The sequence below is a fragment of the Silene latifolia genome, chromosome 7, assembly GCF_048544455.1.
Source record: "Silene latifolia isolate original U9 population chromosome 7, ASM4854445v1, whole genome shotgun sequence".
Lineage (NCBI taxonomy): Eukaryota > Viridiplantae > Streptophyta > Magnoliopsida > Caryophyllales > Caryophyllaceae > Silene > Silene latifolia.
Genome location: NC_133532.1, coordinates 27,744,365 through 27,763,239, shown reverse-complemented (window position 1 = coordinate 27,763,239; position 18,875 = coordinate 27,744,365). Strand labels below are relative to the sequence as shown.

Sequence of the window (18,875 nt, the reverse complement as noted above, 5' to 3'; positions counted from 1 at the left end):
GCACCATCCCCGGCAACGGCACCATTTTGATAGTGGGCGCGTCGTTGTACACCCAATCAAAACACATTTATAATACTCAACAAACAACTAGTTAGCGGTAAGTCGAGGTCGATCCATGGGACGGTGTGCTTTGGGTTCTAAGTGTAACACCCGCGAATTTCCTATTTGGACACTTAAAATTTATTAAACCGTTTGATTTATTTATTTCATATTTTTGAATTACTCAATTTAATAAATTTAATGTCAAGCACGATTTTTATAAACGTATTATATAAAAGCTCGTTTATATAAAAATACGTACGATTAAATTATATCTTTAAGGCATGATTTATATAATAATAAATATATACGTATTTTGGGTCGGATAATAATAGTGACAATAATAATGACCGTAATAGTAATAATGTCTGTCTTAATTTCCGTCTAGCTTAGACCGTCACATTTCTACTTGTGAGACTAACCTTTCTCGACCTATCCTATATGGACAACACATCACACCCACCTAACATCCTACACCCTACTTGTAAAATATCTCTTTTTATATATTATTATTATTATTATTATTATTATTATTATGTATTATTATTAATAGATATTACTACATATATTATTATTATTATCCTTGTGTCATTGTGTGTGGCTACCTTTTTACACCCGCAAACCCCACCCTGCTTTTCCTTTCACACATTTCGTCTTCTTCCTCCTTGAATCAACAACAACAAAACTCAGCAGCAGGAACAACAAAAACACAGTGAACCCCATACTCCATTTCCGTCTCATTCAAACTCCGATCCCGCCTTTGTTTCTCCACCTTTTCCTCCAATTCTTCCACCATTCTTCTCCTTACTTCCCCCTTCATCTTTCTAGGTAAGAAAGCTATGATTTTGTGGTGATTTCAGTTTGACCCGCCTCATAAAAGTCCCGATTTTCAGCTTCCTTATTTCGTTTTCTCCCTCCCAGCTGAAGAAACTGATGAACCGGAGGGAAGCTCGTATTCTTTAAGAGCTTTCCTCGGAGTTTTGAAGGGCAAAGGTAACGGTGATAGGTTACTCGACAAACATGTCGAAATTTCTGTCTTACATGTCGTTTTCGTGTTCTTATTTAATGGAACGGCACCGTCCTCTGTTTCTCTGACCGTCGAAATAATGGTCGCGGACTGTTGTTGTGCAATTTTTAGTAGTCGAAATAGTGGTTGTGGATTCCTGTCACGGTCTGGGTAGGGTCCGTTTTGATGATTTTAGCTGGGTTTTTCCGTCTCAATGATGGGTAAATTGGCCTGTTTTCCCTGGTGGTCTTGAGTGTCGTTGGGTTAGTTTGTTTTTCAGCCGAGAAAGGGGTGCTTACAGTCTGTTTGTGTGCCCTGTTACGCCTGCACTTCGGCCTGTCCTTGGCGGGTCTGGTGGGCTGTTTTGGGACTGTCTTGGAAACCGTGGAAAGGTTGTCCGAACTCTATATTTGGGACGGAGGGAGTATATAGTAAGGATAAGCTTTCGTTTTGCGATATTGTGGGGAATAGGTAAACATCGTGGCATATGCATTTCTGCTTCTCACCGAGATGTGGGATTGTTGGGACACTGCTGTTTGTTTGATCCCAGAGATGATTTTCAGATCCTCATGAAATAATGCATAGTTATGTGTTTCAGTATATTCATACCTCCTTTTTAAGATGATAAATGCAACTACCGTTTAAGAGCCAGTGATTAAGCAGGTTTCTGGGCCGTATAATCTGCTGCTTTAGCGGAAATAGACTGTATGCGGAAATCTTTGGCATCTGAATGATATGCATTACTTGAAAATGGCTTAGGAGCTGGTAATTGACTTTTGGTTGGGGCGGGTTTATGATTACCCAAAATTGGGCTTACTTACATCTATGCTATTGGGCCATACTGTGTTATATTTTATAATATAATTAAATAACCGTCTCGTATTTTATATAACGATAATTTGTTAATATCGTTCTTTCACATAGTCATTTTGTTGGGTTTGCTATATTTCTTTCCTTGGGCTTGTTATGTTCAATTCGTAGGGCTTGTCATATTTCATGTGTTGGACTCCATATGATTTATTTGTTGAACTTTATATGATTTAAATGTTGGGTTTGACAAGTCTTCTTTGTTGGGCTTAATATAATTCAATTATTGGGTTTCTCATAATTTGTTTATTGGACTGATTTTGTCACTGGTATTGGACTTGTTTGCATTCCGAAATTCTCACATGACGTAAATTATTCATTATACCTTATTATATTTTATTTAAACGGCATGTTAAATTATGAAATGGAATATTTAATAATAAATACAAGTATGAACCATTTATTATATATAAGTACTTGTGAGAGTCATATCTTTGATAATGTCTTGAATTGTTTGGTTGTGAGAGTCTTGGTCCTATCGGATACTAGGGGTGAGCTTTAAGCCCTCTAGTTGCGATATGATCGTCGGGATTGATGTTCCCATCCGTACTCATGGTGAGATGTAAGCCATGAGTATGAATGTGACATTAACGGTCCCGTGTCATATGATGTCTGCATGATCATTCTTACTCTTATTGTGACTCAAGTGTGACGTTTTACATTGTGTGACGACTTGACTTTCCTTTTTACCCCTTTCGGACCTTTGGTTACGAGTGTCTGCCATGTTTCCTGATTAGGTTATCATTCCTCTTTCGGACCTTTGGTTACGGGTGTGTGCCATGTTTCCGGATTAGGATATCCTTCCGCCTTTCTTCGGACCTTTGGTTACGAGTGTGTGCCATGTTTCCGATTAGAGGTTACTCGACCTTTGGTTACGAGTGTGTGCCATGTTTCGAGTCTTGGATACAATTGGTATATCGTATGTCGAATCGGGTGACGTCCATCCCGAGAGTCTGGATCCAGGTTTAGACTAGGACCGTATTATGATCGTCGTCCTACCAGGAGGTTGGAGTCTAGGATGTAGTCTTGTGTGTGGTATCTCGGACATGCTTTAAAGGTAGCCTCTGAGTCGGATACTCCGTCTACACTTTGTGTCGGTCTTACACTTGTTGAGTCGTGTCAATATGAGTTGGTTGACTTTATTGTTCTATGCCGTTGATTGCATACTTATTCTGACATATCATGCCTATTCTACTAAGAAAGTACTATGCCTGTCTCATCGTGATAATTCATTATAACTCCTTGTTCTTAATTGTTCATATATGATGCATGATTCGTATGTTTGATTTAGTGGTTGTTTACTTGCATTTCGACATATTGTGGCTGGGAGAACCTTGAGTTACTCCCCACTGACTGTGGCGTTCATGTTTACATGAATGACAGGTGGTGAAGATGCTTACGTGGGGAAGACGTGTGGGCTAGCGAGAACTAACCCTTGGACCTTAGTTTCTAGTTTAGAAACCCTTTATATGTTTATTCGTGGGATATCTTTTCCCCGCTTTTTAGACTTGGGTTGTAATAACCTAAAATTGTCTATTGTAGTATTTGTTTTATTTCGTTTTTGACACCCGCGTGTTAATCTTTAGCTTGTAATTTTAAAAGTTTTTAAAATCTCACAAATTCCGCTTTAGTTTATTAGTTATATTTTCCGCTTTATCGCGGGGTGTCACACTAAGTCTATCTATCTCAATTTATGCTAGTGTCACAATTGATGGGGTTTGTAGTTGTGTTCTAGACTAATGCAAGCAATAAGGTAAAACAAGCAATAAAGGGAAAGATGTAAACAGATGATTAAAAGTGCTAGGATGTCATGGGGTCATAGGGGATTCATGGTGTTGATCATACAAACATGTTTACAAAGTTGCAAGCAATTAATGTTGTGGAGAAACCGAGTTGGGTTATATCTTACGGTTCTTAGGAAGAGTTGGGTCCCGGAGCCGAATCGATTAGATTGTACAACACCTACAAGTCGACTTACTTTCCTCCTATTCAACTTTTATGCATGGTCTAACAAGACTCGAGTTGGTTTATATCTTACAAGTCAAGTTGAGTAGATAAGAGATGGTTGTAAATGCAAGGATTCATAGGCTTAGCATTTCATCAAACATAACATGTGCATAAAGTTGACATCACAACAAGCAAGCAATTTAATTGTGAAAACATATTAGATTAAGCATGAATCAATCCCATGTTGGTTTCCCCTAATTATCCATTAATCCTAGCTAAAGAAACTACTAACTCATTATCATGGAAAACATGTCATTAATGGTGTCAATCATCACAACAAGTATAAACATGATAAGAGAATGAGGAAAATAAACAATAAAGAGTAAAGAGTAAAGGAATTATACCAACTTATGATGATCCAAATAATAAAGCAAAGAATAATAGAAGAAACTTGATGATTGATGGAAGGTTGTCAATCTCCCAATAATAACCCAATAATCTTCAATTACCCAATAATAAACTTGAATAATAAACTTGAACAATAATTAAAGAGAGATTAATGTGTAATTTGTGGAAAGATTAAAGAGTAATTTATTCTAATCTACTCCTAATCTAATCTAAGAGGAATTTCTAATCTAATAAAACTTGATGGTTTGATTATTACAAATGGGGTATATATAGTAGAAATTAGGTGGATGCATTAGGGTTAACTAAGGGCTAAACTAGTAATTACACTTTTGAGGTTTGAGCAGGGAGACTCCGGTATTTTTCGAAGGAAGGGAGTCTTTCATTGAAGCTTGAAGAACGAAATTATGCTGTAAAGGAATCCGGGCGGATTGTTGTCGGGACGGACGGATTGTGGCAGGGAAATCCGAGCGGATTGGGTTGAAGACGGGCGGATTGGTGAAGAGGAAGACGAGCGGATTTGGAGCAAGACGCTCAGATTGTAGTGGGGGAATCCGAGCGGATTCAGAGCAATCCGAGCGGATTGTAGGGAAGACGAGCGTCTTCAGCGTAAGACGCGCGGATTGCTGTACAGCTTCTTTGTTTGAGCTCGGATTGTAAAACGGACGTCATTTTCTCATCCGGACTACTATTGGAGTGATTCAAAAGCCTAGATCGCTTGTTTTTTCGACGCCGTTCCATCTAGCATATTTTCAGAGCCAAAAGAGCAACTCTTGGTTCGGGTTTCGAGCGATTTCTTCTTGAATGGCTTCCTTGCTTTTCCTCCTTGCTTTAAACCTTATGACCCTTCTATATACTCTTTATTCCTACATCCTTGGTCATCATTCTTGCCTCCTCTTCATACTAGTCCATCTAATATCATCAAATGGCTTCCAAATATGCACAAAAGACGGGAATTTCCGCCTTATTATTTTCTTTTCTACAAAACATATGAAATGCGGTAGAAAAGCAAATAGGAAGGTTTTGACGGATAAAATGGCCATGAAATGCTATAATAGTAAGCAAAATAGGCTCAATTAGGGGACTAAATGTGCGCTAATTATGGTCACATCAAATATCCCCAAACCGAACCTTTACTCGTCCCGAGTAAAGAGGTGACTAAAACTAGACCTTTATTTAAACTAACCTAATAACATAGCCGATATGAGACAATTAGCGGGTCTCACTCCGCCCCTTCAACTCACAACAAGACAAGCATGAGGTAGGATGCCTTCTTGCAAGGCAAGGTGGGTCTTGCCAAAATGGCGACACATCCAATCATTAAGCACACAAAATCAAGTAATGGATGCATCTACAAAAGAATAGCCACTTTCCTCATCTAAGTGGCGGAAATTATCTACAAGGGAAGCAATTCAAGGGTACACACTCCTTCATAGATACAATTTCTTCAAACTACTAAGCCTAGAAGGATACCAATAAATCATCTCCAAGTTGTGTCAAGCTAGGGTACCTTTGTCCTCAATCGTTAAATGCTTTTGTCAAGAGTAGACTCCCTATGGCGTTATAAACACTGGAGGATCGCGGAATTCCCCCTTTTGCCTAGACAAGAAGAAGGGTCGTCCCCTCTCTACCATGCACAAAAATGGATAAGATGGAAAAGGGATCGATAGTATTTGAGTTTCATTTTGGGAGTTTGCTTTCATTGTTGTTTTTCCCCCCAATTTCTTGTGGCATATAACATTTGAGAACACTTTCTTTTTGCCATTTCTTTTTGATTTTTGGCATTTCAACACTTGACAACTTTCAACTTTTCTTTGCATTTCTTTTTGAACATTTTCAAAGTCACCCCATATGTAGGGAGGGTGCCTTATTTTTGAAGCTTTAGGAGTCTATTTTTGCTCCGCTTTTCTTTTGATGCATTTTGCAAACTTTCTTTCACTTTTCATTTCATTGAACTCAAATTGATTTCTTTTTGTGCCCATTTCCTTTGATGACAAAATGTGTGGTAGAACATGGATGAATGATGGATGGATGCATAGTTTCAAGGGTCACCTTGGAATAAACGGTAGCCAAGGAGTTATCACACCACAAGGTACTCTTGACTAGGCCTTAATCCATGGGTCAAGGGATACTAGCATGACACATCCTAGGGTGTTTTACAAGTATTCTAACAAGCAAAGTCTTAAGAAGAAAAAGCATCTACTAGGGCCTATATACACTAGTCAAGCTTCCCAAATAGACGGTTTCGCAAAATTTTTTCTAACATGCAAACTACATGCCATGATGCAACTAACATATATACATCTTAATGCAAATGATTCTACCAACTAATATGCCATATAAACTAAATGCAAGTCCTAAGTTCACATTGTTTTTACCGCATCAATCAAAATAAAGCCACATAGTCATTAACATAAAGAGGAAAAAGGAGATTGGAAAGATCATACCATGCGGTCTTCAATATCCTCATGTCTCGGATGTGGCGTAGTCAATCAATGAGAAAAAGGATGAAGAAACACAATATATACAAAACAATATATACAAGTCTACACTACAAAGGAAATGAACTTGGTTTTGGATTTTTCAATTTTTCAAATTTTTATGGTTTTTGTTTTTATGAAATTAAAAGACATATTTTTGTGATTTTTCGAAATTTTTCAATTTTTATGCATTTTTGGAATATAAATTCCCATCCCCCACTTTATTTTGGACATTGTCCTCAATGTACATGTAGGAGTAGGAATGAAAAAGAAATACATGTTTTTGGATTTTTGATTTTTTTGAAATAAAGTACAAATGCAATGATATGATATGAATGAATGCATGCTCTAACTAAATGCAATTCTATATGACATATATAAAAAATGAGTGCAATCTAAACTATACTATATGATGCATGATTTCTAGTAAATTATGGTTACTTATGATCAAACCTCCCCAAACCGATTTAAACACTATTTCTAGTGTAGAAATGAATAGGTTTGGCCATTAGTGACAATGCATGAATTCTAGTCTACATGCAATTATCTATATGAATTATATTACAATGCAACTATACTATGAACTAACTAATGTAAATGCAATATGAAATATAATACAAATGCAAGCTAAATGTATATGTATATAACTAAATGCAAGTGGAAAGGTAATGCAAAGTGAAAGGAAAGGGTATCTTACAAATGGTGGTTTGAGGGAGGACTCCACCAAACTCATTCATATTCCATTATCCATGGAGCTCAATGCTCTCAATAGTTGATCAAAGGTTTGTGAATGGTCCTCAAGTAAGCATGAATAAGTCTTGAACCATTGCCAAATAGAGTAGGGCCAATCCATGAGGGACCTCCCTTTGAACTCCTTCCCCTTCTCTTTTGCTTTGTGATGGTGGCCTTCCCGGCTCTTAAAACTAGCAAACTTGAGATTCTTGTCATGGGGGCTTTTCCGGGTGCTCCTATTTCTTCCAAAGTTGAAGATGCGAATGCTTGGACTAGGCAATTTTCCAAGGATAGAAGGCGAACTTTCATGGCATTGATGATGGGATGTCTTAGGATTTGGGATAGTGGATGCCAAATTTCCACATATAGACTCCTTCTTAACCTTTTCTTTGAGCTTCCCCACTACTTAATTCTTGTATGATGATTTGACTTTCGTGAGAAGGTCCATAATGTCATCTCCAACTATCATGGGCTCCATAGTGGGTGTGAAAAGGTTCTCATGAAGGCATTCCTCCTCTTCATCGAAGCAATCTTCAAACTTCTCAAGGATGGGTTCCTCAAGAAAGCTAATCCCATAACTCCATTCATCATTTGAGTCCATATTTCCCTCATCATCTTCTTCCATAGATGCATCATCATCGCTTTCTCCATATGAATCATAAATAGGGGCTTCATTCTTCTTCACCAACTCATTCTCCAACACCTCAACATCTACTTCAAATGACACACCCTCATACTCACGAAGGCTAAGAGTATTTGGCTTACTCAACCTCATGTCTTCATCATCAAATACCACACTTTCATACTCACAAGAGCCCAAAGAAGTTGGCTCTTCCCACTTCTCATCAAAGGTAACTCCTTCAAACTCACATTCATGGTCAATGTCCAAGGAGTGGTGGGGAGTGATTGCTTGGGATTCTTTTAATTGGGCAATTTGAAACCTCAATTCCTCTCTTTGGATAACAATGTTTTTAAGAACATTATCTTCTTTTTGGCTCTCTTCTAGCATTTGTTTGAAGAAATTTTGTTGATCTCCCATCATTTGGAGAATCATGTTTTGAATGGGTTCAACTTTTTGTTGTGGGTAGGTGTGAAAGTGGTTGTATTGTGGCAATTGAAGTTCATTGTGAAATGGGTATTGGGTGGGTGGTTGTTGTTGATATTGGGTGTGGTGATTTTGGTGGGAAAAATTGGGGTAGTGGTTAGGATTTTCATTGTATGAGTAGTAAGGTAGGTTTGTGTTGACTTGCTCCTCAAACTCCCCATACCCATAGTCATACTCAAAAGATCCACCACATACTCCATGTACCAAGTCTTGGGTCATCATAGCTAAGACAGGGAAACAACTACAAGCATGGAAACTACACCAAAACGGTAAGAACAATCCTTGAGGAACAAGTTCCTCAAGGTGAAAGCAAAATCAAAATAGACAAACAAGTAAGAACTTAATCACATAGCACCATCCCCGGCAACGGCGCCATTTTGATGTGAGTGTCGTTGGGGCTCTCAATCAAACACATTTATAATACTCAACAAACAACTAGTTAGCGGTAAGTCGAGGTCGATCCATGGGACGGTGTGCTTTGGGTTCTAAGTCTATCTATCTCAATTTATGCTAGTGTCACAATTGATGGGGTTTGTAGTTGTGTTCTAGACTAATGCAAGCAATAAGGTAAAACAAGCAATAAAGGGAAAGATGTAAACAGATGATTAAAAGTGCTAGGATTTCGTGGGGTCATAGGGGATTCATGGTGTTGATCATACAAACATGTTTACAAAGTTGCAAGCAATTAATGTTGTGGAGAAACCGAGTTGGGTTATATCTTACGGTTCTTAGGAAGAGTTGGGTCCCGGAGCCGAATCGATTAGATTGTACAACACCTACAAGTCGACTTACTTTCCTCCTATTCAACTTTTATGCATGGTCTAACAAGACTCGAGTTGGTTTATATCTTACAAGTCAAGTTGAGTAGATAAGAGATGGTTGTAAATGCAAGGATTCATAGGCTTAGCATTTCATCAAACATAACATGTGCATAAAGTTGACATCACAACAAGCAAGCAATTTAATTGTGAAAACATATTAGATTAAACATGAATCAATCCCATGTTGGTTTCCCCTAATTACCCATTAATCCTAGCTAAAGAAACTACTCACTCATTATCATGGAAAACATGTCATTAATGGTGTCAATCATCACAACAAGTATAAACATGATAAGAGAATGAGGAAAATAAACAATAAAGAGTAAAGAGTAAAGGAATTATACCAACTTATGATGATCCAAATAATAAAGCAAAGAATAATAGAAGAAACTTGATGATTGATGGAAGGTTGTCAATCTCCCAATAATAACCCAATAATCTTCAATTACCCAATAATAAACTTGAACAATAATTAAAGAGAGATTAATGTGTAATTTGTGGAAAGATTAAAGAGTAATTTATTCTAATCTACTCCTAATCTAATCTAAGAGGAATTTCTAATCTAATAAAACTTGATGGTTTGATTATTACAAATGGGGTATATATAGTAGAAATTAGGTGGATGCATTAGGGTTAACTAAGGGCTAAACTAGTAATTACACTTTTGATGTTTGAGCAGGGAGACTCCGGTATTTTTCGAAGGAAGGGAGTCTTTCATTGAAGCTTGAAGAACGAAATTATGCTGTAAAGGAATCCGGGCGGATTGTTGTCGGGACGGACGGATTGTGGCAGGGAAATCCGAGCGGATTGGGTTGAAGACGGGCGGATTGGTGAAGAGGAAGACGAGCGGATTTGGAGCAAGACGCTCGGATTGTAGTGGGGGAATCCGAGCGGATTGTAGGGAAGACGAGCGTCTTCAGCGTAAGACGCGCGGATTGCTGTACAGCTTCTTTGTTTAAGCTCGGATTGTAAAACGGACGTCATTTTCTCATCCGGACTCCTATTGGAGTGATTCAAAAGCCTAGATCGCTTTTTTTTTCGACGCCGTTCCATCTAGCATATTTTCAGAGCCAAAAGAGCAACTCTTGGTTCGGGTTTCGAGCGATTTCTTCTTGAATGGCTTCCTTGCTTTTCCTCCTTGCTTTAAACCTTATGACCCTTCTATATACTCTTTATTCCTACATCCTTGGTCATCATTCTTGCCTCCTCTTCATACTAGTCCATCTAATATCATCAAATGGCTTCCAAATATGCACAAAAGACGGGAATTTCCGACTTATTATCTTCTTTTCTACAAAACATATGAAATGCGGTAGAAAAGCAAATAGGAAGGTTTTGAGGAATAAAATGGCCATGAAATGCTATAATAGTATGCAAAATAGGCTCAATTAGGGGACTAAATGTGCGCTAATTATGGTCACATCAGAAACGGCTCGGATTGTGCTTGTGGAGGACGGACGGATTGTGGACAATCCGCTCGGATTGTTCCTCAGCAATAATTTTTCTTCTTTTCTTCCCTTTTCTTCACTTCCATTTTATTCTTGTGGGATTGGTCTTTAGTCCTTGCTTCCTCTTCATACTAGTTCATCTAGTATCGTCAAGTAGCTTCCGAGTAAGCACGAAAGACGGGAATTTCCGCCTTATTATCTCCTTTTCTACAAAACATATGAAATGCGATAGAAAAGCAAATAGGAAGGTTTTGACGGATAAAATGGCCAAGAAATGTTATAAAAGTATGCAAAATAGGTTCAATTAGGGGACTAAATGTGCGCAAATAATGTTCACATCAGGCACTAAAGAGGAACAAATTTAAGAGCATGTAATCCTTCACAAATACTAGTTCAACAAATTACTAAGGCTAAGAGGATGGCACTAAATCACCTCCAAATGGTGTTAAACTAGACTACTTTCGTCCTCAATTTCCAAATGCTTTCGTCAAGAGCGATCGGATGGTGGTGGAATGATGATCCCTATGATGCTAGTGGCATATGACATGACAAGTCTCGAATTCTCTACAAAAGTAAAGGTCATGGATCGTCCCAAGCTCGACAAAGTGGCTTGACAAAAGGGCTTTTTGGGAATGAAATGCTCAAATCTTTATACACAACGGGTGGATATGACTAGTATTCAAAATTGTCCTCATTTCAACTTTCACATTTCAAAAATTTTAGATGGGGTTTGTCCCTTCCGGCTAGTGTCCTTTGCTTTCGCCAATCGCTTATTAGGCAACCGGTTAACCTCTAGACAATAGCTTTTCGGGGTGATAGTCACTCTGTCTCTGGGCGGCCGAATTCACAACCGTGTGGGGGCCCAATTCAATGGATCCCGCACCAAAGCACATCGAAGTGGTACGCCTCCATCAAAACAAATTAAATTTCTCAACATTCAATAATTCATAACATTTGAGGTTTCCTTGTCATTAAATTACTTCCACATGACAAAACTTTCGAAATGAGCACTTCAAGCTTATTGATAGAAAATATTTTTGGGTTGCCTTACCACAAGGTCAATCAAGGTCACCTAGACAAGTTAACCAAGTCCACATCGCATCACGGGGTTGGATAGGTGACTCACATGCAAACCCTTGACTAGGCTTTGGGTCATGGGTCAAAAGACACTAGTATGACACTATCTAGGGTGTTTTACAACCATTCTAGTAGGCAAAGTCTTAAGTTGAACAAGTATTTGTAATGGCTTAGTTGCTCTTGTCAAAGTTCCTAATTAGGCATTTTTCAAAACTTTTCTAACATGCAACTACATGCTATGATGCAACTAATATAAACATCCTAATGCAAATGATTCTACCAACTAATATGACATATAAACTAAATGCAAGTCCTAAGTTCACATTGTTATACCGCATCAATCAAAATAAAGCCACATAGTCATTAACATAAAGAGGAAAAAGGAGATTGGAAAGATCATACGATGCGGTCTTCAATATCCTCATGTCTTGGATGTGGCGTAGTCAATCAATGTGAACAAGGATAGAACAAACACAATATATACAGGACAATTTATACAAAAGGAAATAAACATGTTTTTGGATTTTCAAATTTTCAAATTTTTATGATTTTCGAAATTTTTCAATTTTTTTGGATTTTTGAATAAGAGTTAAATGTTAGAATTCCCATCCCCACACTAATATGGGCATTGTCCTCAATGGCCAAAATGATGGAAATTATGCAAAGATGATGCATGATTTCTATACTAAATGCAATCTATACTAGGCTACACTACATGATGCATGGTTTTTGTTATGACGGAGAGGATAATTTAGATTACCTCCCGTTGTGTATGCATTAACTTCCCCAAACCGAGTGAGACACAATTGCTAATGTCCAAGGATGGGTGTAGTTCATGCACACACTATGCAATGCATGAAACTAATTTGTCATTTTTGATTTTGAAAATGGGAACAATAAAATGAGAACACCTCAATGGTACCGAGGTGTGAGTCCTCTATGGTTCTAGGACTACTCCATCAATGATCAAGAAAAATATTTAAAACAAAGAGAGAAATAGACAAACCATGAGAGGGTAGGAGTCTCCAAGGCTTGGTAATCTTCCATCATATCATCATCATCACCACTTTCCTCATTAGAAGTGGTCTCATTGCCACTTCCCTCTTCATTTGCTTCTTCACTTTCTTCTTCATCTTGTTCACCATCTTGCTCACCATCCTCTACTCCTTCTTCACTTGCTTCTTCACCAATGTTGTCATCAACTTCTTCATTACCAACAACCTCATTGTCACCCGAAATGACCCTAGATGCACCCGGAAATAGGACTTCTCTATCCGCCCAACTAGGCAAAGGACATGATGGGTCAAGTAGTCCTTGCCTAGCTAAGTGTAGGAGGGGTGGATATTGAGCCAAGTAAGCGTTTTTCCGATCCTCAAAGGCTTGCTTGTGCATTGTTTGCATGAGAAGAGTCACATAATCATTTCTTGCTTCAACCCCCTCGGGCTTGAACTCTTCGTACTCAAAAGGGTAAGGTGGTATGACAATGGAAGAGGAGGGCATTTCAAGTTCACCCTTTTGTTGTTGGATAATATACTCGGCCTCTTTAGAAAGGGGAAGTAGATAATTGGTCCGGTGGACGCTTAGACGACAAATCTTTGAAGGCAAAGTAAACGATTTAGCTTCACTAGTGAGCCATCCATACTTGGTGTCAAGAGGGTTATGGGCAACCCACTTGTACTTGTTTATCATAGTATGCATATCAACAAGATGACCACCCTCCTTTGCTTCATACTTGCTATCCTTGTTGAAGTTAGGATCAAAGTATTTGGCTAGGATAGTGACTAAGACGCCATTGACAATAACGGTAGTGCCCTTCTTCCCACAATCAATGTTGAGCCATCTATCTAGCAAAAGCCTCAAAGAGTTGAAAGGCTTGGTGTGTACTCATCCAATGTTCAAAGCCGATTCAAGAAGAATAAAATCAAGTTTGGTGAAATGGTTGGTATCTTTCCTTGCGATAATGGTGTTTCCTATGACCTTGTGCCATACTCTTATGCCCGGATGGTGGACTAAAAGAGCACGACTCGCATGAAAATCCTCAAATTTCCTTCCGGAAATTGCCTCCCAAAGAGGGTCGGGGTCATACTTTCCATAATTCTTAAAATAACTCGGTTCATCACTAAGACCCTAGATTTCACCCAATTCCCTAAAGGAAATGCGTCTACTAACATTAGCTAGACGAAACTCGAGATTCTCCCTACTCTCAACTTTGGTGACTTTCAAAGAACTCAAAAATTCCAAGGTAAGGGAGGGGTATGTCAATTCCTTTGTTTCAAACAATTTCTTCAACCCCATTGCTTTGAAAAAGGCTCTAGTTTGCTCAAGGACACCTAACTTATCCAAGGTGTCTTCACAAATAAATTTGGTGGATTGAAGTGATTTCCTAGCAAACTTGGAAAAAGTATCTCTATGGGTTTTGGAAATAAAAGTTACCTCCGGATAATGCAAGAGTTGATCGATTTCCGGAGTAGTAAATGTTGTTGCTCCCATAGAAGGTTGTTGTTGTTGTTGCACTTCCAAGTTTGGGGTTGCTACCACCATAGCCAATGCTTTCTTTGCTTGAAGGGCCTTTTGCCTTTGTGAAAGTGTCTTTGGTGCCTTTGTTGCTCCCTTAGTCCTTGCCATTGATGAATTAACCAAGAAAAGAATGAAAAATCTTCAATTTGTAGTGCACCCAAGTCGATTTAAAGGTGAAAGGCTTTGCCTTTATGAATTAAAAAATCGACTCAAAGGTTGAAGATTTGTGCTTGGTTTTGATTGTTATTGGAAAAGGAGTGATTGATTTGTTGTTAGAAGGATGGTTTGATTTGATTTTGGTGAATGTAGTTGAGGGATTTTGTTTTTGTGATGGAGAGGATGAGGTTTTTGATGTTTTGAAGTAGTGTTATGAATGAATGAATGAAGGAATGAAGGTGGGAGGGGTTTATAAAGACCGAGATTTTCGAACTGCAGGGGCAATCCGTGCGGTTTCTGCCCAATACGGGCGGATTCTGCACTTTCTGGGTTTGATAAAACTCGCCTAAAGACGGGCGTATTCAAGAGAAGACGCTCGGATTCGCTGATACGGGATGGGCGGATTCTTCAGAAGACGGACGGATTTCAGTCCAGGAATTTTTCTTGTTTTCCTTAGCAGAGAAGATGGGCGTCTTCTTTCCAAGACGGACGGATTTTCAGAGACGGGCGGATTGCTGTTCAGGACGCCCGGATTCTCTTACAGTCAAAAATTTTTCAAAATTGCATCTCATAGGGACGTGCGTCTTCTGCCCAGTACGCTCGGATTACATGAAAACGGGCGGATTCAGTTCCATCCGTGTACAATGCATTTCCCTTACCATTCTTCTATTCTTCTTCATATCTTGTGTTCTTCATTGTGGGGGCATTACTAGGCAAGGATAGCCTAGGCAATTGTCATTCCCACACTAAGGTAAAGCACTAAACATCAATTGAAATTGTTAGTCCCTCCCTCACTTCTCTCAAACATGACAATTATCTTGATCAAAGTAAATAAAATAAATCCAAAGATGACAAAAATGCAATACAAGAATTGAAATGCGAGTTAGGGAGTTCGAAGTATTTACAAACGGTGGTTTAGGGAGGACTCCACCAAACTCTCATCCTTGATGAGATGTCAAGGGGGCATGTTCAAGGTGTTGTTGATGTTGCTCAACACCTTGAAGAAATAATCAAAAGCTTGTTCATTATCGTTATAAAGCTCTTCAATAGACCTTTGCCCTTGTTGTCGTTCTTGATCAATGGCATTACCAATGTAGGGATTAAAAATCCCTTCAAATTCGTCGTCTCAAAGACCGCAAACTTCATTAAGTTGATCATTGAAAATTTCTTGATTTGATGGGGACAACTCTCCCAATTTCTTCTCTTGGCCAATGAGGCCATCCTCTTCTTCTTTGCTTGATTTTGATGAGCTTTGCAAGCTCTCCTTGTCACAATTCACTTGCTCTTTGAATGGAGCATCTTCAATTTTCTTCTTCCATTGGAGTTCCAACTTCTTCCTCTCATCCTTTCGGCTATAATGATCAATCATAAAACACGGTTCATGCAAACGAGGAGCTCTAATAGTCTTGTCAAGATTAAAGGTTATGCTTTCATCTCCCACTTCTAGAGTGAGCTCACCATGTTTCACATCAATCACCGCACCCACGGTGTGTAGGAAAAGTCTTCCTAGAATGATTGGAATGTTGGAATCTTCCTCCATATCGACAATGACAAAGTCCACCGGGATGAAAAACTTCCCAATTCGCACGGGGACATCTTCCCATATCCCTAATGGTGTCTTCGTCGATCTATCGGCCATTTGGAGTGTGATGTTGGTGCATTTAAGCTCTCCCATCCCCAACCTTTAACTCACCGAGTACGGCATGACACTCACACTAGCCCCTAGATCACATAAGGCTTTGTTGATCGTTGTGTCGCCAATGGTACACGGTATTGAGAAGCTTCCCGGATCTTTTAGTTTTGGAGGTGAACTCCCTTGAAGTATTGCACTACTCACCTTAGTGAAGGCGATAATCTCAAGTTTCCGGATCGACTTCTTCTTTGTGAGGATATCTTTCATGTATTTCGCATAGGCCGGCACGTGATTGATTAATTCCGTGAAAGGAATCGAGACTTCTAAATTCTTCACAATTTCCATGAACTTTCCAAGTTGATCATCAAATTTGGGCTTGGCTTGACGACTTGGAAAAGGAAGTCTAATCACAACGGGCTCCTTCTCCTTGACTTTGTCTTCATTTTTCTTTGAACTTTCTTCCTTTGATGATTCTCCATCTTTGGAGTTTTGCACAATTTCTTCCTTATCACTAGCTTCCACAACTTCATCCTCAACTTGCTTCTTCGGTGCTTCATACCTTGTACCACTTCTCAAGTGAATGGCCATAACCGTTTCATGTCTTGGGGGATTACTTTGAGGTGGTAATTGCCCCTTTTGTCTTTGTGAGCTTGAAGATGCTAGTTGAGTCAATTGGGTTTCCTTTGCTTGGCTATCTTTTTGCATTTGAGTGAAAAATTCTTGTTGATTCTTTTGCATTTGGAGGACCGCTTTTTGGACATCAAAACCTTGGTCATTTTGGTGATTGTATGGATTTTGATTTTGGTAACCGTGGTTTTGATTGTAAAAGGGTCTTTGATTTTGGTTTCTCATGGGAGGTGGGGTGTATGTTGTTTGAGGGTTTTGAACATTTTGGCTTTTGTATGAGAGATTTGGATGGAATTTGGTGTTTTCATTGTAATAGTTGGAATAAGGGGTACCACTCTTGTATGCTTGGAAAGCATTCACTTGTTCATTTGTTCCCCTACAATCACTTTGGTCATGTCCCAAAGTTCCACAATTCTCACATATCCCACTTGGGATTGATGAGGATGCCGTCATGGCATTAACATGATGCTTTGGTGATTTTGAGACTTCTTCAAGTCTAGCCATAGATTTTTCAAACTTCAAATTGATTGTGTCAATGTGAGCACTAAGTTGAGCACCCAATTGAGTAACGGAGTCCACTTCATGCTTTCCTCCTCTAGTAGCCTTGCGAGGTCTACTATATTGTGAGTTATGGACCGCCATTTCCTCAATCTTGTTCCATGTTTGATTGTCATCAACTTCGGTGAACATTCCATTTGATCCCATGTTGAGAATGTTCCTTGAATCTTCATATAAACCATTCCAAAATTGTTGTACCAAGAACCATTCGCTAAGTCCATGGTGAGGACATGAGCGACAAATTCCCTTGAACCGCTCCCAAGCTTCATACAAAGATTCTTCATCCCTTTGCTTAAAACCCGTAATTTGAGCTCTTAGCATGTTAGTCTTTTCCGGTGGGTAGAATTTTTTGTAGAAAGCTAGAGCCAACTTCTTCCAAGAATCAATTCCGAGAGTGGCCTTATCAAGGCCCTTCAACCATTAGCCAGCGGTGCCGATTAGAGAAAAAGGAAATAAGACCCATCGAATTTGGTCTTGAGTCACACCGGTTTGAGAAATCGCATCACAATAGTCGCAAAATGTTTCCATATGAGAATGAGGGTCTTCACTAGGCATCCCCCCAAATTGGCTCCTTTCGACTAATTGGATAAAGGCGGATTTGGCAATAAAATTTCCGGTTAGATGTTGTGGTGTAGTAGTACCATTGGGTAGGTTCTCCTCGGTGGGTACGGAATGTGACGAGAATTTAGGCATTGTAGGTTGATTTTGGGGTGTATTGTGTAATTGGTTCTCCTCTCCTTCTATTGCGAAAGGGTTGATGAACTCAATAGTTGGTTGAATAACTTCACTAATACCTCTCAAATTCCTCCTAGCAAGTCTCCTATTGTTCGTCAAGGTTCTTTCAATTTCACGGTCAAAAGGTAACAAATCACCTTGTGAACTTCTAGACATGCAAAATATCAAACAACTTGAAAACAATTAGAACAAACCTTGAGGGGTTTTACTTCCCCAAGGCAAAGAAAAGACACAACTAATAACCATGTAAAGAAATCTAAATCAAGTAAACATCGTCCCCGGCAACGGCGCCATTTTTGATCGGTCCGTTTCGTGTTCACAATTAAAGATGTGGTCGTTGGGTCACGTCCGAATCAAAACACAATTTATAGCTTCACAAACAACTCTACAATTAGTAAAGAGGCAAGTAAAGGTCGGATCCCAAGGGTCGGGTATTGAAATGAGATTTCTATTGCAACTAGTGGTGTCTTAGGGGTGTCACAATTTGGGTTGATGTAGAATATCACTAACTAAAGTAGCAATGAAAATAAACAAGCAAGATGAATAAAAAGGGGTGTAAACAATTGATTAAAAAGCACTAGGGTGTCATGGGATCATAGGGGAATCATGGGAATTGATCATACAAACATGTTCTCAAATTATAAGCAAGCAATTATTGTTGTGATGGATTGAGTTGGGTTATATCTTACAATCCTAGGAAAGTTTGGGTCCCGGAGTCGAAT

General features: G+C 38.9%; 1 non-coding gene across 1 annotated transcript; it reads left to right on the top strand.

Moving 5' to 3' along the window:
• Positions 1-17,632: 17,632 nt before the first annotated feature.
• On the top strand, positions 17,633-17,739 carry LOC141593467 (small nucleolar RNA R71). The gene has a single exon (XR_012521548.1). It is a non-coding gene; the product is annotated as a small nucleolar RNA R71 (small nucleolar RNA).
• Positions 17,740-18,875: the final 1,136 nt, after the last annotated feature.